The following is a 26,544-nucleotide window of genomic DNA, read 5'->3' as shown; positions in this document are numbered from 1 at the left end:
GCTGAATGTACATATGCCTTGTGTTTAATGTATTTTAAAATATTAAAATATTTAAAGAAGTACTATAAACAAATGAACAGCTGCATGAGAAACCAAGAATTCAGCAGGAAGTCCTTCCCACAAAAGTGGCGATTCTGTCCAAAAGGTAATTTTAAGGATATCCCATGCGCCAGTTTATGTGCGTTAAATTGTATGCGACCCCCTCATCACCTAGTTTTTTTTTTAACTATGTTTACTTAATGTTCTTTCTTATACATGGAGATAGCAAACGTAAAGTTTTTTTCCCATAGTTCTGCCTCGACTTCCCACAAGGGGGCACGTTTATAAGAATCCTTGCTTTTGAATTCTGGTGCTGGAGAAGACTCTTGAGAGTCCCATGGACTGCAAGAAGATCAGACCTATCCATTCTTAAGGAAATCAGCCCTGAGTGCTCACTGGAAGGACAGGTCCTGAAGCTGAGACTCCAATACTTTGGCCACCTCATGAGAAGAGAAAACTCCCTGGAAAAGACCCTGATGCTGGGAAAGATGGAGGGCACAAGGAGAAGGGGACGACAGAGGACGAGATGGTTGGATAGTGTTCTCGAAGCTACCAGCATGAGTTTGACCAAACTGTGGGAGGCAGTGGAAGACAGGAGTGCCTGGCGTACTCTGGTCCAGGGGGTCACGAAGAGTCGGACACGACTAAACGACTAAACAACAACAACAACAACAAATCCTTGGAAGGTTGACTGGTTATTATGCATCTTGGAATGATAATTTCTTCCTGACACTTAATTGAGTATGGTCATTCTAAATTCTCTCAAATCCTGGATCTGAATGATTTGGGGATATTGAATACCTGCTCTCGGCTGGGAGAATTGTCCCCCCTTTTTTAAACTCTTTCCACATTCAGTGGTTAGAATGTTGGACTAGGACCTGGGCCCCCACCCTAAGGTTCAAATTCTCACTCATCCATCAAACTCACTCGGTAACTGCACCATTTGCTCTTAGCCTAACCTACCTCACAGGACGCAGGTGGCGCTGTGGGTTAAACCACAGAGCCTAGGTCTTGCCGATCAGAAGGTCGGCGGTTCAAATCCCCGCGACGGGGTGAGCTCCCGTTGCTCGGTCCCTGCTCCTGCCAACCTAGCAGTTCGAAAGCACAAAGTGCAAGTAGATAAATAGGTACCGCTCTGGCGGGAAGGTAAACGGCGTTTCTGTGTGCTGCTCTGGTTCGCCAGAAGCAGCTTGGTCATGCTGGCCACATGACCCGGAAGCTGTACTGTATTGGCTCCCTCGGCCAATAAAGTGAGATGAGCGCTGCAACCCCAGAATTGGCTATGACTGGACCTTTTACCTTTACCTAACCTACCTCACAGGAGTAGGTTTTCAAAAGCCGAATGTCCAGTGCGGCTTCCGATTGGCTGCAGGAAGCTCCTGCAGCCAATCGCAAGCCGCACTTTCAAATGGTTCCGGGAGTCGAGCGGACATTCTGTTTGAGGACCAAGACACGACTGTACAGTGTTTGCCCAGTAGTGGGCGAGAGTGGAGCTGCCTGAAGGATTATCCTAAGGTGGTATATAATACTTCAAGCATCCAATCAACTGGGCTCTCATCCCTGAAAGCTGATGCCACAATAACAGTGCCATGAGACAAACTCCCCGATATGGGAGTTCAGTATAATATTGCAACCTAATACTGTTAATCTTTAAGGTGCCACAGTTCTCTGTGTTTGCTGCGATAGATTAACACAGCTTCCCCTCTGGAATTTGAAGCCATTTTCCAGCAAGCATTGGATGAAAAAAACAAAACACCAGTGAGGCTTCTTATGACCTCCCACATTTCTCTGATTAAAATAGGGACATCCTATTCCATTTAACAACAACAACAACAGCTTTATCGTTTATACCCCACCCATCTGACAGGGTTGCCCCAGCCATTCTGGGCAGATTCCTAGATATACTGTATAAAGGTAAAGGTAAAGGTACCCCTGCCCGTACGGGCCAGTCTTGACAGACTCTAGGGTTGTGCGCCCATCTCACTTAAGAGGCCGGGGGCCAGCGCTGTCTGAAGACACTTCCGGGTCACGTGGCCAGCGTGACAAAGCTGCATCTGGCGAGCCAGCGCAGCACACGGAACGCCGTTTACCTTCCCGCTAGTAAGCGGTCCCTATTTATCTACTTGCACCCGGGGGTGCTTTCGAACTGCTAGGTTGGCAGGCGCTGGGAGCGAACGACGGGAGCGCCCCCCGCCGCGGGGATTCGAACCGCCGACCTTTCGATCGGCAAGCCCTAGGCACTGAGGCTTATACCCACAGCGCCACCCGCGTCCCAGATATACTGTATAAAACATAATAAAATGTTAAACATATTTTTTTTGGGGGGGGGAGCCTTATTCAGGGCTGCCTTCAGATGTCTTCCAAAGGTTGTATAGTTAACTTATCTCATTGGCTCGGGGGTTGCATAACTCCACACCCTCCAACATTTCTCCAATGGAAATAGGGACGTCCTAAGGAAAAGTGAGACATTCCAGGATCAAATCAGAAACTGGGACGACTTCTATAAACCTGGAACTGTCCCTGGAAAATAAGGACACTTGGAGGGTCTGGTATTATTATTATTATTATTATTATTATTATTATTATTATTATTATTATTATTATTATTTTAGGTTTTTTAAACAAGAATAATGTTATACCAATAAGTATACCAAGTTTTCTCAAGTCATTTGGGCATCACAAAAATAGCATAATAAATGTGGAAAAATATCTACAACGTATGTTTCATTATCAGTGATCCATGTCTAAGCTCTTGGTTCATGGTTTAAACAATTAGGAAGAAGATGTGGGAAAGGGGGGGGGAGAAGGGGAGGGGGAAATGGCCAGTGGGGTGGTGTCAGGTGGTTAATGGCACATTGCTTTGAGATTACAAGTAGGGGAACTGTTATGTACTGAGTTGAATAGGATCCAAAAAGCAGCAGTCTGATTGGTCCTAGAACAATAGGATTCAGAATGCAGCAGTCTGATTGGTCCTAGAACAATGCAGCAGTATGATTGGTCCCCAGGAGCCACCCAATCCAGCTCCAGGTGGAAGTGAATCCGCAACCTGATTGGCCTACAGGAGAATCCCAGAATTAGCCAATCACGTGCGACTCATTGTGTAAATAATGTATATAAAGCAGATATTTTGGGGGAGCTTTCATTCCTCACTACTATGAGCTGAATAAAGAGCATGAAATCCACACTCGACTCCGAATATATTTCAGGAACGCTTCACACTAAATTCCTCAGGGTAGTGGATTACAGCCCAGACAAGCAAGTTAGCCCATGACTCGAACCCCACAGAAAGTAATTCCGTAACTGAATCAACAGCCTGATAGAGATAGCTTCCAATTTTTCAACTGGCCCCTGTAGCTGTGCCTTTTACTGCAGTTTGATGTGCAGGCAAGAACGACAATAATGCTTGTTTCCTTGCCCTAAAAAGCTTCCGTTGTTGCTTTATGCACGTCAAGTTGCCGCTAAAGACATAAAAGCATTTTCCACAACAGCATTTTCTCGATGCCTTGGCCTGGACTGAGCTCTCTTGTCCCGACGGTTGTATATTTGTTTAATGATACTCTCTAACTGTGCTGTTTAACCTTGGATTTTAACTGCTTTTGAGTGTCTGTCTTTTATATTCTGTAAACTGCTTAGAAGTCAGTTCAGGCATTAAATGGTATACAATCCAATTAACAGTACAGTGGTACCTCAGGTTACATACGCTTCAGGTTACAGACTCCGCTAACCCATAAATATTATCTCAGGTTAAGAACTTTGCTTCAGGAAGAGAACAGAAATCGTGCTCTGGCGGCACAGCGGCAGCGGGAGGCCCCATTAGCTAAAGTGGTGCTTCAGGTTAAGAACATTTTCAGGTTAAGAACGGACCTGCGGAATGAATTACTGGTAAGTACGTAACCAGAGGTACCACTGTACTAACAAGATTGGGCCAGGCCATTGTCTTCTTCTTATCAGTTGGCAATCTGATTCTACACATTGTGCTTGGGAGCATGCTCCATACACTGAAATCAGTAGGACACATTATCAGCCGTGCCAACATGTCCGGCCCTATCGTTGGGCAGGATGGGATAGCTTGCCTTAGACATCAAATTTTGGTGGAGTTGTTAAAGGGTAGAGAGATACGTTTTTTATGTGGTGTAAGGGGCTCAGAGTATACCGTTGTCCAGATGAGCAGGATATAAATAAAACAACAACAACAACAAAATAAATAATAATAATAATAATAATAATAATAATAATAATAATAATAATAAGTTTAGTGTATTTTTTACCACTAACAATGGGTGAGAGGGGACTTTTTTTTGGCCCAAGGCAGAAAAATGTCTTGGGCTCATTCTGTACAATCACTTAAGTCCCAACTGATGTAGTCAGTAATCTGAAGGAGCGTCTCCACCCCCATTGTTCTACCCGGACACTGTGGTTCAGCACCAAGGGCCTTCTGGCGGTTCCCTCACTGTGAGAAGCCAAGTTACAGGGAACCAGGCAGAGGGCCTTCTTGGTAGTGGTGCCCTCCCTGTGGAACGCCCTCCCACTAGATGTCAAAGAGAACAACAACTACCAGACTTTTAGAAGACATCTGAAGGCAGCCCTCTTTAGGGAAGCTTTTAATGCTTGATGTATTACAGTATTTTAATATTCTTTTGGAAGCCGCCCAGAGTGGCTGGGGAAGCCCAACCAGATGGGCAGGGTATAAATAATAAATTATTATTATTATTATTATTATTATTATTATTATTATTATTATTATTATTGAATCCTAAGCATGTTTAGTCAGAAACATGTGGTGCAGTGGTTAGAGACCAGATTAGGACCTGGGAGACCTGGGTTCAAATCCCCACACATGTCATGAAGCTCACTGTGTGACCTTGGGCCAGTCAGTCCTCTCATTGCAACCCACCTCAGAAGGTTGTTGTGAAGATAACATGGGAAGAAAACCGTGTACGTCACCGTGAGCTCGATGAAGGAAGGGTAGGATACGTAATAAATAAATGAAACAAAGGTTCCCAGAATGCCAGTGTGGTATAAGGGATTTGGACTCAGGGCAAATCTCAATTCAGATCCATTTGACCAGATGTTCTCCAACATAACTTATGTAACTGGATTCTTTTTTAAAAAAAATATTTTTATTAAGCAATTTCAACCTAACAAATTATCAAACCATATAATCACATACGTTATTTCCCCCCCTTCCATCTCCCCCCCACACCAGGGACTTCCCTCAGCTCCTCTGATTTCTCTTCACATACAGTGGTGCCCCGCAAGACGAACGCCTCGCAAGGCGGAAAACCCGCTGGACGAAAGGGTTTTCCGTTTTGGAGGCGCTTCGCAAAACGAATTTCCCTATGGGCTTCCTTCGCAAGACGAAAGCCCATAGGGAAATCTCCGGGACAGCGGGGAAGCGCAGCACGTCTTCCCCACTGTCCTCGAACCTCCTCCGAAGCCTGGTGGTGGGGCGGGGACACCTCCTCCCGCCGCCCGGCTTCGGAAGGCTGTCCTGAAGACTTGGGGTGGGAGAAGGGTTTTCCTTCCCACCGCCAACATTCAGAATGCTGTTCTGAATGTTGGCGGTGGGGAGGAAAAACCCTCCTCCCACGCAAGCCCCGGGAACAGAGGAGAAGCGCTGCGCGCCTTCCCCTCTGTTCCCGTACCTGTCCTGAAGGCTTGTGGTGGGGAGAAAAGCCCTTCTCCGCACCGCCAGCCTGGCAAGCGGTTTCCATAGGAACGCATTAATTGATTTTCAATGCATTCCTATGGGAAACCGTGCTTCGCAAGACGAAAAACTCGCAAGAAGAAAAAACTTGCGGAACGAATTAATTTCGTCTTGCGAGGCACCACTGTATTATTCTCTGAATGTTATAAAATTATATATATCCTTGCGTTGTCTATCATGTTGTCAACCAATAAATTTGTGTATGTTTATTCAAAACCTGCCAAGGAATCCAGTAAAAAGTTCCCATTTTTCCTTAAAGTCACAGCTGTCCTTATCACGTAGTTTGTATGTCAATTTAGCCAACTCTGCATAGCTCATCAATTTTTCTTGCCACTGTTCTTTCGTTGGGATTTCCTCATTCTTCCATCCTTGTGCTATCAAGATTCCTGCCGCTGTTGTAGCATACATAAATAGATTCTTTGTTTTTCTTGGCAGGTCTTGTTCTACAATCCCTAATAAAAACGCTTCTGTTTTTTTTTTTTTTTTACAATCTAACTGGATTCTTATGGGGATAATTGGGGGGGTGACAATCATGTATGCTTCTCTTCCGAGTCCCTTGAACGAAGGGTGGGGTAAAAATGAAATAAAGCCAATTATTATCTGTAGTCACAAAATATAAGTTCTTATTTCTGTAACGCTTTAAGTACAGGAGGGTTGGGGGGCGGGAATGTAACACTTCATCAACGAGTAGTTCATCCAAGGAACCAGTTACCTGGAAGGGATGGGTTGGTGATGTCAAGCCAAGACTGGAAAGCCATCTGTTGGGGGCGACACTAACTCCGTACACCCTCCCTCTGGCGCAGTAGCGTAGACTTCAAGGCTACTTCAAGGCCTACTCCGATTCCATGATTCTGTGAAAATCTCCTTTTTTTATATAAATAATAATTTTTATTAATTTTAACATATAAATTATAATACATACCACAAAACTTCACCACTACTACAATCTTTTTTTTTTTGACTTCCATCAGCACCTCTGATGATCCACTGTTTTAACCACTTATTATGCATTTCTTAAATTCATATTGCCTTCAATTATCCTAACTAACCATCCTCCCCTTTAGCCATTTTTGCAATAGTTCCAATAATTTACCTCACAAAACTTCTTGTAAACCTACAAACGTAGTCTGATCATCACAATTACTTTTCAAATAGTCTGTAAATTTACACCAGTCTTCTGTGAATTTCTGGTCCCGCAGATTTCGAATCCTTCCTGTTAGTTTATCTAATTCTGCATAGTCCCTTAATTGCATCCTCCACTCTTCTTTCATCGGTAATTCTTCTTGCTTCCATTTTTGTGCCAATAATATTCTTGCTGCTGTTGTTGCATATAAAAACAGCTTACATTCTTTTCTATTTATATCACTTCCTACAATGCCCAGTAAAAATGCTTCTGGTTTCTTTATAAATGCAAATTTCAACATTTTTTCCATCTCATTATATATCATTTCCCAGAAGCTTTTCACTTTGTTACATTCCCACCACATGTGATAAAATGTTCCTTCTTTTTCTTTACATTTCCAACATTTATTGCTAACTTTATACATTTTAGCTAATTTAATGAGTGTAATATACCATCTATACATCATTTACATCACATTTTCTTGATTCTGTGAAAATCTCAGGGCTACTTCTAAGACTACATTCATGTCCACCACCTCGCCTGCTGTTGGAAGCCTACAAGCTTTGAGTTTACTCAGTGCTCAGTTCTGCAGGCAAAACTGTTGTCCATTAGCCAACAGTGGAGTAGTAGGAGGGAAAGGCTAGAGACGTTTGACGTGAAATCATAGACAAGTTCTGGGCTTCCATCCAGAAAGTCTGTGCTGCCTGCTCTTTGGGTCGATCTGTTTGTCTGCCGAGTCACCCTTTTGAACTGCAAGTTTGCATTTCATGGAGAGAAATGCAGCGCGGGCCAGCCTTTGGCCTAAACATTAGCTTGTAAACAAAAATGAAAAAGGGAGCTGGTGAGATTTTGCTCAAACGCAGTCACGAGCGGTGAAAGGGGTGGGACTTACTTGCTCGGTTAATTTAAAGTGGATATACTGCCACACCTAAAAGGAAAAAGCATGTTTCCCACTGGTGTCCCACACGCTTCCGGCACAAACACTTTCAGCATTGGCCGATAGGGCAGCCAATGAAACTGGTGCATGTGTTGGAGAAAAATCATACACTCAGCAATGTCATGGAATGCAGGGCCAATAGGTGAAGAGATGTTCTTAGGGCAGCACTGGGGAGCGGGAAATATTGTTACAAATGTTAAGGTAAAGGTGAAGGGACCCCTGACCATTAGGTCCAGTTGTGACCGACTCTGGGGTTGCAGCGCTCATCTCGCTTTATTAGCTGAGGGAGCCGGCTTACAGCTTTCGGGTCATGGGGCCAGCATGACTAAGCCTCTTCTGCTGAACCAGAGCAGCACACGGAAACGCCGTTTACCTTCCCGCTGGATTGGTACCTACTTATCTACTTGCACTTTGACGTGCTTTCGAACTGCTAGGTTGGCAGGAGCTGGGACCGAACAACGGGAGTTCACTCCGTTGCGGAGATTTGAACCGCCGACCTTCTGATCGGCAAGTCCTAGGCTCTGTGGTTTAACCCACAGCGCCACCCGCGTCCCTGTTACAAATGTTGGGTGCCTCTTTCTCCCTCTGTCAAGTGGCAGCAAGAACCCATGGTGTTCCAAGCACTCACTCAGGCGTCTTCCTGATGAAGCGCAACCCAGGACATTCACAAATCAGTCCCGGTGCACACCAGCGAGACATATCAAAAGACATGTGCGTGCTCTATCAGCAGAGTATAGCAGAAACGACGTGGAACATAGGTGTGTGCATTCTAAGTATTTATTAAGCAATATATACAGGCAAAAACAATCATGGCGTCCTTTCACTTCTTCTCAAAGAGAGAGAGAGTAAAGAAGTACAAAAAGTACAGTACAAGCGGAAGAGGTAAGACTGGCTTCTGTTCTCACACTTTCCAAGCCTGGAAAGCAAACACAGACGTGATATAGCAATCACACAACCAGCAACGGAGGAGTGAAATGCTGACAGACTGCCATAGCTTTTAAAAATATGGTTTATTCACCTATTTACACATTCAGTCATCCTAGTCATTTCAAGAGGGCCTTCGGCCAGCCTGCCCAAGATGGATCCCAGTCTTTCCTCCTCCTCCTCTTTTGCTCAAAGACTCCCTTTCCCAGTCACCTCAAACACACACACCACCACCATGGCAACATCCATCTCTCCAGGCCAAAGAATTCCTCTGGAAGGGCCCATCAACACCTTTTGTCATCTTAACACAGGGGTAGGCAAACGAAGGCCTGGGGGCCAGATGCGGCCCAATTGCCTTCTCAATCTGGCCCGTGGACGGTCAGCGTGTTTTTACATGAGTAGAATGTGTCCTTTTATTTAAAATGCATCTCTGGGTTATTTGTGGGGCATAGGAATTCGTTCATTTCTCCCCCCCCCCCAAAAAAAATATATAGTCCGGCCCACCACATGGTCTGAGGGCTGGTGGACTGGCCCACGGTTGAAAAAGGTTGCTGACCCCGTCTTAACAGATTTGCTCTTTGCTAGGCCAGCTAGGTTGGTCTGCATAAGCCAGCCCAGGGATTTCCTGGCTGGCACAGCTCTGCAGTTTATACTTTCATCCATATCCCAATTAATCCAAATCCTACCATTTATTAATTTCTAGGGTTTGTGGAGTTTCCCCTCTCCCTGCAACCAGTAACATCAAAAGAGTACGAATTGGTGTTTGAAAGGTGCAACAAAAGGGGTGAGGAGGGGCTGGGGGAGACACCGTTCGTGCTCTGCTTTAGGCAGAATCAGGCTAATATAATATTTATACCCTGCCTGTAGGGATGCGGGTGGCGCTGTGGGTTAAACCACAGCCTAGGACTTGCCGATCAGAAGGTCGGCGGTTTGAATCCCCAGAACGGGGTGAGCTCCCGTTTCCCGGTCCCTGCTCCTGCCAACCTAGCAGTTCGAAAGCACGTGAAAGTGCAAGTAGATAAATAGGTACCGCTCCAGCGGGAAGGTAAACGGCGTTTCCGTGCGCTGCTCTGGTTTGCCAGAAGCGGCTTAGTCATGCTGGCCACATGACCCGGAAGCTGTACGCCGGCTCCCTCGGCCAATAAAGCAAGATGAGCGCCGCAACCCCAGAGTTGGCCACGACTGGACCTAATGGTCAGGGGTCCCTTTACCTTTACTTTACCCCAGCCATCTGGCATGTGTTTCATGTCCTAAACATTACTGGGGAGATGGGTTCAGAAGCGGTCGATGCTCCATCATAGAGCATGTGGTTGTTGGGCCTTTAGACAACCCTGACAACAGTGCCCACAATTATTTTGTGTTTCCCCCCTCCTCTTTTGGTTTGGATACCGGCAGCCCCTGCCTCTCTGAAAACCAGTCATTCAAGTCAAATGGAAAACCCCATCGGGCGCTTGTATCATCTACAAGAAATGTTACATAATTTCTACATAACTGATCTAAGGGCATGCCACAACATGTGGAAGTGCCCTTCCCTGCCCCCTTCCAATTCATTAGGGAAGAGAAAAGTTAAGGAAGAAAAAAATCCAGGGTGAAATAACACCTAATTATGTCCTGCAAATCAGTAGGGCTGCCAACTTTCCCCCCAGCTGCATGGGACTTTAATAGCGACTTTCTTCCCCACGGACCACTCAGAAATTGCTGAGGGTCTTGACAAACCCCTCCATGATTCTTCTGCCTGTTGTAGCAATTGTAACATGCTGCACTAAATGCTGCATGGTGTCAAATTGTACAGTGGTGCCTCGCAAGACGAAAATAGTCCGTTCCGCGAGTCTCTTCGTCTAGCGGTTTTTTCGTCTTGCGAAGCAACCCTATTAGCGGCTTAGCGCTATTAGCGGTTTAGCGGCTATTAAAGGCTTAGCGGCTAAAAGGCTATTAGCGGCTTAGCAGCTTAGAAAAAAGGGGGGGGAGTGAAAAAAAATCGCAAGACTCGCAAGACATTTTCGTCTTGCGAAGCAAGCCCATAGGGAAAATCGTCTTGCGAAGCAACTCAAAAACGGAAAACCCTTTCGTCTAGCGGGTTTTTCGTCTTGCGAGGCATTCGTCTTGCGGGGCACCACTGTATTTTTTTATTGCTTCTTCTATTGTATGTTATTATATTGGAAATAAGAGTGACAATAGTACAATTTAAAATAAATATAAAAATGTCATGCGAGGGATGATTTATTAGTATTATTTCCTTTGTGATTTTATCTTGTGAACCACCCTGAAACCTGCAGGTATAGGGTGGCATGCAAATTTATACCTGTATACCTGAAGGAGCGTCTCTGCCCCATCGTTCAGCCCAGACACTGAGATCCAGCACCAAGGGTTTACTCAGTACAGTCATACCTCGGGTTGAAGTAGCATCGGGATGAATATTTTTTGGTTGTGCTCCGCAGCGACCCGAAGTAACGGAGTGCATTACTTCCAGGTTTCGCTGCTCGCGCATTCGCTCAAAATGATGTCACGCGCATGCACGGAAGCGGCAAATCCCGACTGTAGTCTTTCTTGCACTGTGGAACACCCTCCTATCGTATGTCAAAGAAATAAACTACTATCTGACTTTTAGAAGATATCTGAAGGCAGCCCTGTTTAGAGAAGTTTTTAATGTTTGAGATGTTTTACTGTGCTTTTGAATTATGGTGCTGGAGGAGACTCTTGAGAGTCCCATGGACTGCAAGATCAAACGTATCCATTCTTAAGGAAATCAGCCCTGAGTGCTCACTGGAAGGACAGATCCTGAAGCTGAGGTTCCAATACTTTGGCCACCTCATGAGAAGAGAAGACTCCCTGGAAAAGACCCTGATGTTGGGAAAGATGGAGGGCATAAGAAGAAGGGGACGACAGAGGATGAGATGGTTGGACAGTGTTCTCGAAGCTCCGAACATGAGTTTGACCAAACTGCGGGAGGCAGTGGAGGACAGGAGTGCCTGGCGTGCTCTGGTCCATGGGGTCACGAAGAGTCAGACACGACTAAACAACAACAACTGTGCTTAACGAGTTTAATTTGTTGGAAGGTGCCCAGAGTGGCTGTGGCAAACCAATCAGATGGCCGGCATATGTATATATATAATTATCATTATTTATTATTAATTATTATTATTCACCCATCTGGCTGGGTTTCCTGTAATCCCTGATTCCATTTTTGCAGCATCCATGCAGAGGCCAGCTCTTGGAAACCATTTTTTTAATCCACATCTTTCCCAGGCTAAACAAGGTCTCTTACAACTAACAGTCCCTGGATGGGAGTCCCCCATCCCTCCCTTCCATCGCCCCCCAAAAGAGGGCTCCAGCAGAATGTGAGGCGAAAAATTCCCGACTGACTGCAGAGCCGTCTAGGGAGGATCCTAATCTTGAGGATGCTCCCCATCGTGCGGGGGCGGGCGGACGGGGTCCTATTCAGCGAAAACCCGCCCGCCCACTTCATGCCCTCCTCCTCTGCGCGAGGTTTTCCTCCTCCTCTCAGGAGCGAGCCATCCCCACACGTCCAAGGATTTCCCCCACCGCAAATAAATTCAATTCATGTGTCAGATAAACAAGTCCGCATGACGTCAAGAGCAGAGCCGGGGAAGGGGGGGGGGGCGCTCTCCCTCCTCTCTCTGGTTTCTTGCAAAAGCACTGCGTCGCATGCACTCTCTGTGCAAGACCAAGCCTGAAGCAGCAAACGCAGCGATTGAAGTATTATTATTATTTATTTTTTGTTCTGCTGGGAATGCTGCACGCGTTTTTTTTAAAGAAAAGATCCCGGTGCCACCAGGATCTTTGTTGTTGTTTTTTTTATTGCAACGCCTCTCGAGGGAGTTGCATGGCCTCTCTCGTCTGTCTGTTTGCATGCATGTGGCTCCGCGCGTGGGTCTCTCCTCCGCCGCAACGCCATTTCCCATTCCCGCTCGGCCGTGCGTGGGCTGCGGCAAAGGCTCCTAACGCGGCTCCCTAACTAGCCTTCCGAACGTGGCACGCCTGCAGCGGTCTTTTGCAGTTGCAGCAACCTTTTGCAGGGAAGTTTTCTGTTTAGGGAAGTTTTTAATATTTAACGCTGTACTGTTGTAAACTCAACAGTACAGCATTAAATAGACAGTTGTAGATAGATAGATACCTTTGTACAGAAATAGAAATCCTGAATTATTTAAATGCAAATTCAGAAATAATTGAAATGCAGTACATTTCACCACAGTGGGGAAGACTGCAGCCAGCTGATCTTTGTGCTGGCCTGGGCCGTACTGTACACTGATTGGGAGCCGCCCAGAGTGGCTGGGGAAACTCAGCCAGATGGGCGGGGTATAAATAATAAATTATTATTATTATTGCAGCCCTGCTTCCCCGTGCAATGGAGGGGCCTTGCAGCCGCTTTCGCTCCGAGCTCCCGCTGGGCAAATCGGAGCGCTTAAGCTGGGGAAACTCAGCCAGATGGGCGCGGTATAAATAATAAATTATTATTATTATTATTATTATTATTATTATTATTATTATTATTATTATTATTATTATTGCAGCCCTGCTTCCCCGTGCTATGGAGGGGCCTTGCAGCCGCTTTCGCTCCGAGCTCCCGCTGGGCAAATCGGAGGGCTTAAGCTGGGGAAACACAGCCAGATGGGCGGGGTATAAATAAAAAATTATTATTATTATTATTATTATTATTATTATTATTGCAGCCCTGCTTCCCCGTGCAATGGAGGGGCCTTGCAGCCGCTTTCGCTCCGAGCTCCCGCTGCTCTCGCAGGGCAAATCGGAGCGCTTGCGCGCGTGCCTGAGCGCCTCCCCAGGGAGGAGCAGCCAAGGCGGGGAGGGAGAACAGGGTGGCAAAGCCCGCAATGCTAGCCCTTTCCAACTCCGCCCTCGCTCACCCTCCCACCTCCACTTCAAAAGCGAGAGTGGGGGCGAGCGGAGGAAATTCCAGGAAAGGAAAGGCGAGCAAAACAAAAAGCGGCTCGCGAAAGGGACTCCCGGTTCCCATCGCCCTCGTTTTGCAAGCCGTGACCGCCAGCTTAAAGTCCCAAATTCCGAGGCACGGACGGGGTTCGAACCCGCGATCTTCGGTTTACGAGACCGACGCCTTACCACTTGGCCACCGCGCCTGACGGGCTAGCAGCAGGGAAAAGCAGCCAGTGGAAGGGAGGTTCCGGGTTCGCGTGCTGCCTGCGCGGCCGAACGTTCCATCCGCCTCGCGCGCCCCGTTCCAGCGTCTTCTGTTGCAAAAAAAAAGCAAGGAAAGGGCAAGGCTCGATCGCCTTGCCGAAACGAAAAGGGTTTTTTGCAAGCGCCGCGCCCGGGCGCCTTCGGCGGGCGAGCTTCGCGGTCTTTATGCACGCGCAGCTCGACACACACGCTCACCCCACCCATTGCAACACGCCTCCCCATTCATTTGCAAGCACTTGCGGAGCACCAGTTGCTCCAAAAATGGGCTGCACGCGAACAGGCGTGCAAAGCGGAGCAGCTCCGGTGCATCTTTCTCTTCCCATGCAAAAATAAAATCAGCGTGCAATTCATGTTTTGAGGGGCAATGCTGATCCCCTTCCCATGCAAAAATAAAATTACTGTGCAATTCATGTATTGAAGGGCAATGCTGATTAGATGGTATGCAAGATGCACCCGCCAGGTCTCTATTTTTTATTTTTTGGGCGCTCGGAATTTCGAATCCGGGCAACATCAAAGTTTCAGGATGGACTCGGCGGGGAAGAAATGGAAATCAGCCATTTTTAAAACCCCAGCACCGCTTGGAGGAAGGCAGACGGCTCTGTTGTTGCCTCCCGTTGCGATGAAAGGCTCTGCTCCAACGGGAGGCGAAAAGAGGGTGTCCGCGGTTCCCGAAGGGTCTGACGGCTTGAAAACAAGCGAGGGGCGAAATCGGCTCAGACGCCGGATTAAGGGTGCCTGTGCTCCGATTCCTCGTTCGCTCCAGAAGCCATTTTGGCTGGGCTGCACCGCTGCTGCTGGGCTAGGCAAACGCAGACTCCGCTTCCCAAACTAACGCAAAAATAGAAGGTTAAAGATGGCCTCTCCTTGTAATAGTTAACAGGAGCTTTTGTTCTTTAAACTGAGAAACTTGGGGGCCTCCCTTGAATATTTTAAACGTGCTCCCCAAGTGAATTTTTTGGGGGATAATATTGCTTTCATCGGGATTTTGTTTAAGGCATAGCTGTCAACGTTTCCCTTGTTTTAAGGGAAATCCCCTTATTCCAAATGGGATTCCTGGCAAGAAAAGAGGAAAGTTGACAGCTATGGTTTAAGGATTACTAGATTATTAGTTTTAATACATTTTGCTAGCTCAGGCTGAGTACCTCTGAACATCTTCAAAGTGGCCTTTCCGCTAAGAGGAATGCATTATTTTGGGGAAATAATAATAATAATAATAATAATAATAATAATAATAATAATAATAATAATAATTTATTATTTGTACCCTGCCCAGCTGGCTGGGTTTCCCCAGTCACTCTGGGCGGCTTCCAACAAAGACAAAAAATACACAAAAATGTCACACATTAAAAACTTCCCTTCAGATGTCTTCTGAAATGGGACAGTCGTGCAGCTCTGCAAATGGACTCCCCACAAATGGGAGTGAGTGAGTTGTGATGAGAATCAGCTTGTGCTTAAAAGAAAAAGAAATAGCAACTCAGGATACAGTGCCTCTGAGCACTTACAGAAACTCTCTGGTGAAAAAAATATTCTCTCCCCAACCCCATCACTCACGGTTTTACTGTTACAATCAAACCCCGTTTTTCTTCACAGGAGTTCTAGCTACACGTATGTCTTGTTTTTCCCCCTTCCCTTTTCATCCTCATGACAACTCTACAAGGTAGGTTTAGGCAGAAGGAGACTGATTTGCCCCAAACCACGCTCTGCGCTTCATGGTTGAGAATGGATCTGAACTGTGGTCTCCTAGGCCCTGGTCCAGAACTCCACCCGCAACCCCAATTGGCTCAGAGACCTATTTTTAACTGGCGGCAGAGCAGAATGCAAATTTCAGGGTGTGCCAGCATCATTCTGGTTACCTGCCCTGTGTTGCAACAGGGCTAAAGACCATAATAGTCTGACTGCTCTTCATATGAAGGAGATATGAAGCAGAGGCGGAGAGAAGGCCTGGATACCCAGTAAGGGGGGGGGCACACACACACACACACACTTTACAGAAGACAGCCCTCTATTCGAAGGGCCGCCTGGTCCAAGTCTGCTTTAAAGATAACAAATCAGGAGAAGGGAACGCAGGGAGGGTTTGGAAGTTGCCCATCAGCACTTAAGCAGCTGGCCAGCAGCCCAGGCCAGCACAGAGATCAGCTGGCTGCAGTCTTCCCCACTGTGGTGAGATGTACTGCATTTCAATTATTTCTGAATTTGCATTTAAATAATTGCATTTTTATTTCTATTTTAAATAAATAGTTGTATAAGTGCTCTTTGTTTCTCAATTTGACCCTTTCATATGGTTTTGTATGTATTGTGTGGTATTCTGTGCATTGCACTTGCGGTTATTTTTATTGATCATAGTTTAGTAATTGTTTTTGTAACTGCTGAGTGAATTTCTGCTTTGTTATTATTTGCTGATGTTTTGAGAGTTAATTTTATTGTGTACTATTCTGATTGATTATTGAATATTACTTTGTTTGATATAAAGGTAAAGTTAAAGGTACCCCTGCCCGTACGGGCCAGTCTTGACAGACTCTAGGGTTGTGCGTTCATCTCACTCTATAGGCCGGGAGCCAGCGCTGTCCACAGACACTTCCGGGTCACGTGGCCAGCGTGACAAGCTGCATCTGGCGAGCCAGCGCAGCACACGGAACGCCGTTTACCTTCCCGCTGGTAAGCGGTCCCTATTTATCTACTTGCACCCGGGGGTGCTTTCGAACTGCTAGGTTGGCAGGTGCTGGGACTGAACGACGGGAGCGCACCCCACCACGGGGATTCGAACTGCCGACCATGCGATCGGCAAGTCCTAGACACTGAGGTTTTACCCACAGCGCCACCCGCGTCTCTTGTGTTTATATACATATATATATATATATATATATATATATATATATATATAATTGTCCAGTAGCACCTTAGAGATCTGGTAGCACTGGCTTGCTTGGATGAGCTGATGCAGGCAATGAACAGCTGTGGTAACCAACTCATCCGAGTCTTTTCCTGGGAACTCAAGTTGAAGGGGCATCTAAACATATAATAAATAATAATGTACTTGGCAGATGCAAAGAACTATCCATTATCTTCCACTTACACAGCATGGTTGCTTGTGACGCTCATTAAAAAGGCAGTTTTTAGCATTCTAGGTTCCTGGCTAGCTCCCTCTCTTTTCTGGTCGCTGTTAAAGAATTGAACAAAGATCTTAGAGCACCATCTACTGTCCTCACTTGTTAACATGATATTAAAAAACACACAGAGAGATGTTAACTTCTAAAATGTCACCCTGTTAGGATTGAAGCTTGCCATTTGGGGAGAAAGAAAAGTTTTGGGGTGTGTGCTGTGGTACTGCACTCATTGATTTCGTGATCCCCAGAATCACATTGATACTTTGCGGAGGATTGTTCTGAAGAAGTCATCCATGAATCACGATTTTCAAAACTCAGAAAGGAACCCCTTTCACTTGCTTTCTCATCTTTACAACGTGGCAGAAATATAGTTGTGAAAAATCAATAAAGATCAGGCTTACTAGCTGCTTTGCTTTGCAATATTCTGTGGTTGGCCTCTGTTATTTTCTCATAGGTAAAGGTAAAGGGACCCCTGACCGTTAGGTCCAGTCGTCCCTTATTTTCTCCTACCAATAGGGAATCCACATAAGAACTCTATACGGGCTCTTGGATACCCCATAAGGGAAAAAGGGCAGATTTTATTTACAATACCCCCCCCCCCAAAAGTGGGGCAGGTCGACTACAATGGTACCTCAGGTTAAGTACTTAATTCGTTCCGGAGGTCCGTACTTAACCTGAAACTGTTCTTAACCTGAAGCACCACTTTAGCTAATGGGGCCTCGTGCTGTGCCGCACCGCGGGAGAACAATTTCTGTTCTCATCCTGAAGCAAAGTTCTTAACCTGAAGCACTATTTCTGGGTTAGCGGAGTCTGTAACCTGAAGCATATGTAACCTGAAGCGTATGTAACCAGAGGTACTACTGTATAAGCAACCATCCAATCCCTGCCCCCCAAATCTCTCTCACTGCCAACAAAAACTACCCATGTGACGCTGACACAAAAACTTTACACATACACTATGTAGAATAATGCAAATTTACTACCTCATTCCTCCCACCTCTTTTCTCCCCCAATTTCATACTGTCTATAACAGTGTCTCACATCAAATATGAATGATCTGTAGAAGGAACTCCCTGAACTGAAAGCGGAGACACTGTGTGTACTATGGTAACCCAAGAAAATCTTCAGTAAAAACATTTCTTTTAAAAAAGTGTGGCAGGTGAAAAGGGGCAACTGTCGGGACATCTTTGCAGCTTCCATGCGGTTCAGAGTGCCTTGCCTGAACTCCAGGATCATGACTCTCGAACTCTGAACTCGCTGCCAAGCCTAAACTGTGACCTGCTTGGATAAATATTTCTTACACATAAGAGCCTGTGTGTGTGTGTGTTGGGCATAAGGCAGGGCAAAGGGCCTATTTGTAACAGGACTTTGGGAACAGGCAAATCCCATCAGTTAATAACTTGTGTAGCTATGAAACCCTATTAATATATATGTGAACTTGCCTGTTTGGCATCCCGAGGATTTCAGTGTGAAGCTAGCTATAATCCAGGGATGCAGGTGGCGCTGTGGGTTAAACCACAGAGCCTTGGGCTTGCCGATCAGAAGGTCGGTGGTTCGAATCCTCGCCACGGGGTGAGCTCCCGTTGCTCGGTCCCTGCTCCTGCCAACCTAGCAGTTCGCAAGCATGTCAAAGTGCAAGTAGATAAATAGGTACCGCTGCAGCGGGAAGGTAAACGGCGTTTCCGTGTGCTGCTCTGGTTCGCCAGAAGCGGCTTAGTCATGCTGGCCACATGACCCAGAAGCTGTACACCGGCTCCCTCGGCCAATAAAGCGAGATGAGTGCCGCAACCCCAGAGTCGGCCACGACTGGACCTAATGGTCAGGGGTCCCTTTACCTTTACCTTTAGCTATAATCCCCTAGCTATAATCTCAAAGCAATGTGCAGTTAACAGACCCTCCAAGCATCCCTATTTTCCAGAGACAGCCCTGGATTTACATAAGCCATCCTGGTTTTGTATTTGATCCCAGACTGTCCTGTTTTTCCTTAGGACGTCCTTATTTTCACTGGCAAAATTTTGGAGGGTATGGAGTTATGTGAGGCAACTCAGCCAAATACTAATAATTATTATGGAAGAGGATGTCCTGTTTTCATCAGAAAAATATTGGAGCGTACGGATTAATGTGAAATATAAAGAGGTGCGATCTTGCATGGGTAGCCAAAATATATGGAGGAGAAGGGGGATTGGCCCAGCATTTTTCAGCTTGTTTGAGGAAATGTTTTAAATGCTAATGTTGCCAATTAAAATAAGAAGTCTGTCCGGGCAGGTGACACTCAGCCACATTTCACTATTGACTTTACTTCCTCTTAGTGACCTTTAGCATTTTAAACACAAATCTAATCACACTCCAAAAGGGCAGGTTACTTTAGAGGGAGGAAAACATTCACACAAGCTGATCTGCTGGGTGTTGGTAGTTACCCTAATCTCTGCAAAAATGAAAAACCGGCAACAGCAGCACAGCAATCGATTCTACTTGCCTGATAAGGACATATATTGTTAAGGTGTGTTGCTATTCCTATCGGCTTGTCTTTTAACTATGTAGGTTAATGTTTTAATGCTGCTGTTGGAGCCCTGCTACTTTCAGTGGCACTTTGGCGGGGAAGCGTGCAATCCAAATTTATTATCTTGGGAAAAGTCAGTCGCTGGCGCAGCAGATTCCCACTTTGAAACATCTAACAGAGCTCTGCAGGATCAGGCCCCAGGCCCATCTGATCCACGTTCCTGTTCTCACAGTCGCAAACCAGATGCCTGCAAGAAACTTACAAGCAGGACCCAAGTTATTGTTACAGTGGTGCCCCACAAGACGAATGCCTCTCAAGACGAAAAACTCGCTAGACTAAAGAGTTTTCCGTTTTTTGAGTTGTTCCACAAGACGAATTTCCCTATGGGCTTGCTTCGCAAGACGAAACGTCTTGCGAGTTCTTGCGAGTTTGTTTCCTTTTTCTTAAAGCCGCTAATAGCCGCTAAGCCGCTAATAGCCGTGCTTCGCAAGACGAAAAAACCGCAAGACGAAGAGACTCGTGGAACGGATTCATTTCGTCTTGCGAGGCACCACTGTATTCCAAACCTTTGGTTTTCCTCCATGTCTCCTCCAATACCACAATTTTGTGCGTGTGCAAGACTCCTTCAAATCTTTGTTTTACTTTGTTTATATTATTTATTATTTATTTTATTTTATTTATACCCCACACTCCCTGGCCAAGACCAGACTCAGGGTGGCTAACACCGGGTATAAAAACAATTGATTAAAATACAACTTAAAAACAAGATTAAAATACTACTTAAAGTGCAGCCTCATTTCAGTGGAAGCCCAGATCAAAAACTGTCTGTGGGGGAGAAAGCGTCAAATCTTCCCCTTTATATGTTTATATACTGCTGTTTGGTTAGTTTTAGGTGGTGTTTTTTCTTTTGCTGGATGTTGTTTGGAAATAGCATATAGTGTGTACCACTTAAGAGGCTTTTAAAACATTAAGCAATTTGGAAATAATAATAATAATATAATAATAATAATTTATTATTTGTACCCCGCCCATCGGGCTGGGTTTCCCCAGCCACTCTGGGCGGCTTCCAACAAAGATGAAAGATACACTAAAATGTCACATATTAAAAACTTCCCTGAACAGGGCTGCCTTCAGATGTCTTCTGAATGTCAGGTAGATGTTTATCGCTTTGACATCTGATGGGAGGGCGTTCCACAGGGCGGGTGCCACTACCGAGAAGGCCCTCTGCCTGGTTCCCTGTAACTTGGCCTCTCGCAGTGAGGGAACCGCCAGAAGGCCCTCGGAGCTGGACCTCAGTGTCTGGGCAGAACGATGGGGGAGGAGACGCTCCTTCAGATATACCGTACTGGACCAAGGCCATTTAGGGCTTTAAAGGTCAGCAGCAACACTTTGAATTGTACTCAGAAACGTACTGGGAGCCAATGTAGGTCTTTCAAGACCGGTGTTCTATGGTCTCGGCGGCCGCTCCCAGTCACCAGTCTAGCTGCCGCATTCTGGATTAGTTGTAGTTTCCGGGTCACCTTCAAAGGTAGCCCCACGTAGAGCGCATTGCAGTAGTCCAAGCGGGAGATAACCAGAGCATGTACCACTCTGGCGAGACAGTCTGCAGGCAGATAGGGTCTCAGCCTACGTACCAGATGGAGCTGGTAAACAGCTGCCCTGGATACAGATTTGACCTGTGCCTCCATGGACAGCTGTGAGTCCAAAATGACTCCCAGGCTGCGCACCTGGTCCTTCAGGGGCACAGTTACCCCATTCAGGACCAGGGAATCCTCCACACCTTCTCGCCTCCTGTCCCCCCAAAACAGTACTTCTGTCTTGTCAGGATTCAACCTCAATCTGTTAGCTGCCATCCATCCTCCAACCGCTTCCAGACACTCACACAGGACCTTCACCGCCTTCACTGGTTCTGATTTAAAAGAGAGGTAGAGCTGGGTATCATCCGCATACTGATGAACACCCAGCCCAAACCTCCTGATGATCTCTCCCAGTGGCTGCATGTAAATGTTGAAAAGCAGGGGGGAGAGGACAGAACCCTGAGGCACCCCACAAGTGAGAGCCCAGGGGTCTGAACACTCATCCCCCCCACCACTTTCTGAACACGGTCCAGGAGGAAGGAGCGGAACCACTGTATGACAGTGCCCCCAGCTCCCAGCCCCTCAAGACGGTCCAGAAGGATGTTATGGTTGATGGTATCAAAGGCCACTGAGAGATCCAGCAGAACTAGGAAACAGCTCTCACCGTTGTCCCGAGCCCGCCAGAGATCATCAACCAGTGTGACCAAGGCAGTTTCAGTCCCATGATGAGGCCTGAATCCCGACTGGAAGGGATCCAAATGGTCCGCTTCTTCCAGGCGTGCCTGGAGTTGTTCAGCAACCACTCGCTCAATCACCTTGCCCAAGAATGGAAGATTTGAGACTGGGCTTTAAAGTACAGTGGTACCTTGGTTCTCAAATGCCTTGGTACTCAAACAACTTGGAACACTGCAAACCCAGAAGTGTTCCAGTTTGTGAACTTTTTTCGGAAGCTGAATGTGCTCCATTTTGAGTATTACGCTTCTAATTTGAGTGACACACTTCCGTTATGAGTGTTACGTTGAGGTCGGTCTGTTTTTGCGGCTCTTTTTGTTTTGTTTTTGTGACTGTGTGGAACCCAGTTCAGCTACTGATTGTGTGACTGCAGTACATTGTTTATTGCTTCCATTTTATGGATCAGTGGTCTCGTTAGATAGTAAAATTCATGTTAAATTGCTGTTTTAGGCATTGTTTTTAAAAGTCTGGAACGGATTAATCCATTTTGCATGACTTTCTATGGGAAAGCACACCTTGGTTTTGGAACGGACTTCCAGAACGGATTAAGTTTGAGAACCAGGGTACCACTGCAAAATAAACATACACTGTTTGTAAAATATAGCCATTGTGGCTAGTAGACCTTGATAGTCACTGAGCACAGCTGAAGAGCAATGTGAAATGGAAACCCACTAAAATTATTGGAGGAAAAAATGGACAGAGTTTTAATTACTGTAAAATCTGCGTTGCTTACCTATATCACGCAGTGTTTTCAGCCTGTTTGTGGTTTCTTCTTCCCTTGATCTGCAGCTTTGCTGCATATGCAATAAGTACGTTTCTGAATCCACCCTTTTCACAGGGTGTAGGGATAAAGTGTGGAGGAGAGAATGGGGAGACACCCTCTGGCACCATGCCCTGTGACAGTGAGCCTGCTGACTCAGCCTCCCAGCTACATTTGGCGGAAGGTCTAAACAGGAAGCCTACATGCACACAGCTGTAGGCTTGTTCAAAATCAGGAACCTTACAGCTTTTGATCAAGAGCTTTTCATACAGCTGCTTGTCACCAAACTAAAAAAATTTGGCTGCAAAGCCAAATCAAATTGAGGACAGAAAGCAACTGCTCTCAGTCTGAATAGTTTTAATGGTATAGCTATTCCGATCTATACAATTTCGTTAGATGCAAATACAGTGGTTTGTTGTTGTTTAGTCGTGTCCGACTCTTCGTGACCCCATGGACCAGAGCAGGCCAGGCACTTTTGTCTTCCACCGCCTCCCGCAGTTTAGTCAAATTCAACCTCGGGTTAAGTACTTAATTCGTTCTGGAGGTCTGTTCTTAACCTGAAACTGTTCTTAACCTGACACACCACTTTAGCTAATGGGGCCTCCCGCTGTGCTGCGCCACCGGAGCACGATTTCTGTTCTCATCCTGAAGCAAAGTTCTTAACCTGAAGCACTATTTCTGGGTTAGCGGAGTCTGTAACCTGAAGCGTATGTAACCTGAAGCGTATGTAACCCGAGATAGCACTGTAAATCAAATCAGAATGAGGGCAATACTCACCGCCCTCATTCTGTAAGGTGGGGAGGGGAGAGAGAGAATTATTTTGCTAGAATGTGGTGCAGGTACAATTTCCCAGAGGCAAAGTTTTACACAAAATGCGTCTCCTATTTTAGCTCACCCCTCCCCAACATGTGTTTTACTAACTCTAATGAGAGCACAGGAACTCTTACCTCCTCAGCAACATTTGTTGTCTTAGCTGTACGGGACCCGCAGAGGTGAGGTGATGTTCTTTGAGAAGTAGGTCGCTGGAAAAGATCTCCATCAAACCTTGCGTTTTTCTCTCTTGAGAGATCTCTTGGAATTTCATTATCTCGTGAACTCGATTTCCTGTGCACACCATGGGTAGGCCGGGAAGACAGCCCACCCTAATCCAGGCAGGGGGAAGATCCGGCAAGACTCACAGCTGCTGGTCTCAGGCCAGAACAAGGTGGGCTGTGAGGCACAGGGAGCAGCAGGAGGTACACTCTAGGAGGCTAAGGCAGGCAAGGGCCCACAGCCAAAGGTTGGGCTTGCTAGCTTGGGGATGAGGTGTGTTATTCTTCAGCTAGAGTAGGCTCAGGACAGGTGAGGGTCACCTGCTTCATCAAGCCCAGATGCTGCAATCAGCATGCAAAGTACAAACAGGAAGCAGAGCTGAGGTGCTGTTTCTGCTCACCTGCAAGGTCCGTGCTGATTGGCCTTGGCTTGCATGTTCTAGGACAGGCTTCCTCAAACTCAGCCCTCCAGATGTTTTGAGACTACAACTCCCATCATCCCTGACCACTGGTCCTGCTAGCTGGGGATAATGGGAGTTGTAGGCCAAAAGCATCTGGAGGGCCGAGGTTGAGGAAGCCTGTTCTAGGATCTCTGCAGGACTGTGGTTTGGGTTTGACTCTGGTCTGTGTTTCCTGACTGTTGGACTTTGGACTTGATAATAATAATAATTTATTATTTATACCCCGCCCATCTGGCTGGGTTTCCCCAGCCACTCTGGGCGGCTTCCAACTGAATATTAAAAACAGTACAGCATCAAACATTAAAAACTTCCCTAAAGAGGGCTGCCTTCAGATGACTTTTAAAAGTCAAATAGTTGTTTATTGCTTTGACATCTGCTGGGAGGGCGTTCCACAGGGCAGGCGCCACCACCGAGAAGGCCCTCTGCCTGGTTCCCTGTAACCTTACTTCTCGCAATGAGGGAACCGCCAGAAGGCCCTCGGTGCTGGATCTCAGTGTCCGGGCTGAACGATGGGGGTGGAGACGCTCCTTCAGGTATACTGGACCGAGGCCGTTTAGGGCTTTAAAGGTCAGCACCAACACTTTGAATTGTGCTCGGAAACGTTGACACACTTTTTACGCCAGTGGGGCTTGCCACCAGATAGAACACATAAGCCTTTTTTGGTTGCTGCTTCACACTGTCGACTCGTGTTAAGCTTGTGGTTTACTAAGACCCCTAGATCCTTTTCACTTGTACTACAGTACTGGCAGGACGTGGGTGGTGCTGTGGGTTAAACCACAGAGCCTAGGGCTTGCCGATCAGAACGTTGGTGGTTCGAATTCCGGGTACGGGGTGAGCTCCCATTGCTCGGTCCCTGCTCCTGCCCACCTAGTAGTTCGATAGCACATCAAAGTGCAAGTAGATAAATAGATACCACTCCAGTGGGAAGGTAAACGGTGTTTCAGTGTGCTGCTCTGGTTCGCCAGAAGTGGCTTAGTCATGCTAGCCACATGACTTGAAAGCTGTACACCGGCTTCCTCGGCTAGTAAAGCGAGATGAGCGCCGCAACCCCAGAGTCGTCCGCGACTGGACCTAACGGTCAGGGGTCCCTTTATCTTTACAGTACTGTCAAGCCAGGTGTCCCCAATACCAAACTGGGCAAACTGGGGTGAGGGATTTGGGGGAAAGGGATTTTGTAGAGTCTTGAAGTAGCATTTTCCATATTGTGTATATTATCCCTTTGTAGCTGGGCGAACTGGGCATCCCTGACCACTGGTCCTGGTAGCTGGAGATGATGGGAGTTGTAGTCCCCAAACAGCTGGAGGCCCAAGTTTGGGAAACAGAGGGCTGTCCTTTAGCGCAAGAGCAGAGTCTATGCTTAACGTAATGAAGGGCTCTCATTCATTCCTGTCCTCTGCAGGTAAAAAGTTCAGGTATGGGAATACCTCTTTCTACCTGAGACTCTGGAAAGCCACAGCCACAGAGTAGCAAATGATGGGCTTGGATAGGTAATCTGAGCGGGTATAAGGCAACTTCTTATGTTCCAATAAGTGCGGATGGAATTAATGCAGCAATTAATGCTGATGGAGTCGTATTCTTCTGTCAAGGGTACATTTCCTTGGGGATAATCTGCCTGGGCCACATGCCAGCGGCAGGGAGAGCTAGAGACAAAGTGAGTGGAGGTTGCAGCAGTAATTTTCTATACTTTCGCACCATCCCTCTTTCTTTCTGATGCTCCACCTCTCTCTCTCTCTCTCTCTCTCTCTCTCTGTTATGTACTGAGTTGAACAGGATCCAAAATGCAGCAGTCTGACTGGTCCTAGAACAATAGGATTCAGAATGCAGCAGTCTGATTGGTCCTAGAACAATGCAGCAGTATGATTGGTCTGCAGGAGCCACGCGATCCAGCTCCAGGTGGAAGTGAATCCACAACCTGATTGGCCTACAGGAGAATTCCGGAATTAGCCAATCACGTGCAGCCCATTGTGTTAATAATGTATATGAAGCAGATACTTTGGGGGAACTTTCATTCCTCCTCCCACTATGAGCTGAATAAAGAGCATGAAATCCACACTCGACTCCGAGTATATTTCACACACACACACACACACACACACACACACACACACACACACACAGTGTGCCGCTCCCTTTCCCTGCCCCTTATTACCTGTGCCATCCCATCGCCTTCCTTCTGTGCTACCCCATCTCCTCCGCTCCCTGACTCTTTTCACACATGCAAAAACAGAGGTGGAAGAGATTTTCGGAGAGGTGGGTCTGCTGCGTGCTACAGGCCACATAATATTAGGCTATGGGCTACAAGCACTCATCAAGCTCTCGGGAGCACTTCACATATTAGCAATTCTTTCAAGCTAGGTGAGTGTTGTCAACCCCATATTGCAGGTGGGGTGTGTGGAACAGGATAAGGCTGAGAATAAGCGGCATGGAATAGGAAGCATCTCTGCAGAAGTGTCCACTCCAGTTCATTTGAAAGG

General features: G+C 46.5%; 1 long non-coding RNA gene and 1 other non-coding gene across 3 annotated transcripts; both read right to left on the bottom strand.

Moving 5' to 3' along the window:
* Positions 1-5,499: 5,499 nt before the first annotated feature.
* On the bottom strand, positions 5,500-15,828 carry LOC144326895 (uncharacterized). 2 transcript variants are annotated; one of them, XR_013391778.1, is made up of 4 exons: positions 15,479-15,828; positions 13,828-13,955; positions 6,459-6,607; positions 5,500-6,301 (listed from the first exon to the last, which is right to left on the bottom strand). It is a non-coding gene; the product is annotated as an uncharacterized LOC144326895 (long non-coding RNA). The 2 variants fall into 2 exon arrangements; XR_013391777.1 differs by lacking the exon at positions 15,479-15,828 and having other exon boundaries at positions 13,828-15,101.
* TRNAT-CGU (transfer RNA threonine (anticodon CGU)) lies at positions 13,773-13,844 on the bottom strand. Its single transcript has one exon. It is a non-coding gene; the product is annotated as a tRNA-Thr (tRNA).
* Positions 15,829-26,544: the final 10,716 nt, after the last annotated feature.

This window comes from Podarcis muralis, chromosome 2, assembly GCF_964188315.1.
Source record: "Podarcis muralis chromosome 2, rPodMur119.hap1.1, whole genome shotgun sequence".
NCBI lineage: Eukaryota > Metazoa > Chordata > Lepidosauria > Squamata > Lacertidae > Podarcis > Podarcis muralis.
The sequence above is the reverse complement of the archived record's forward strand: the minus strand, read 5'-3'. Positions and strand labels throughout refer to the sequence as shown.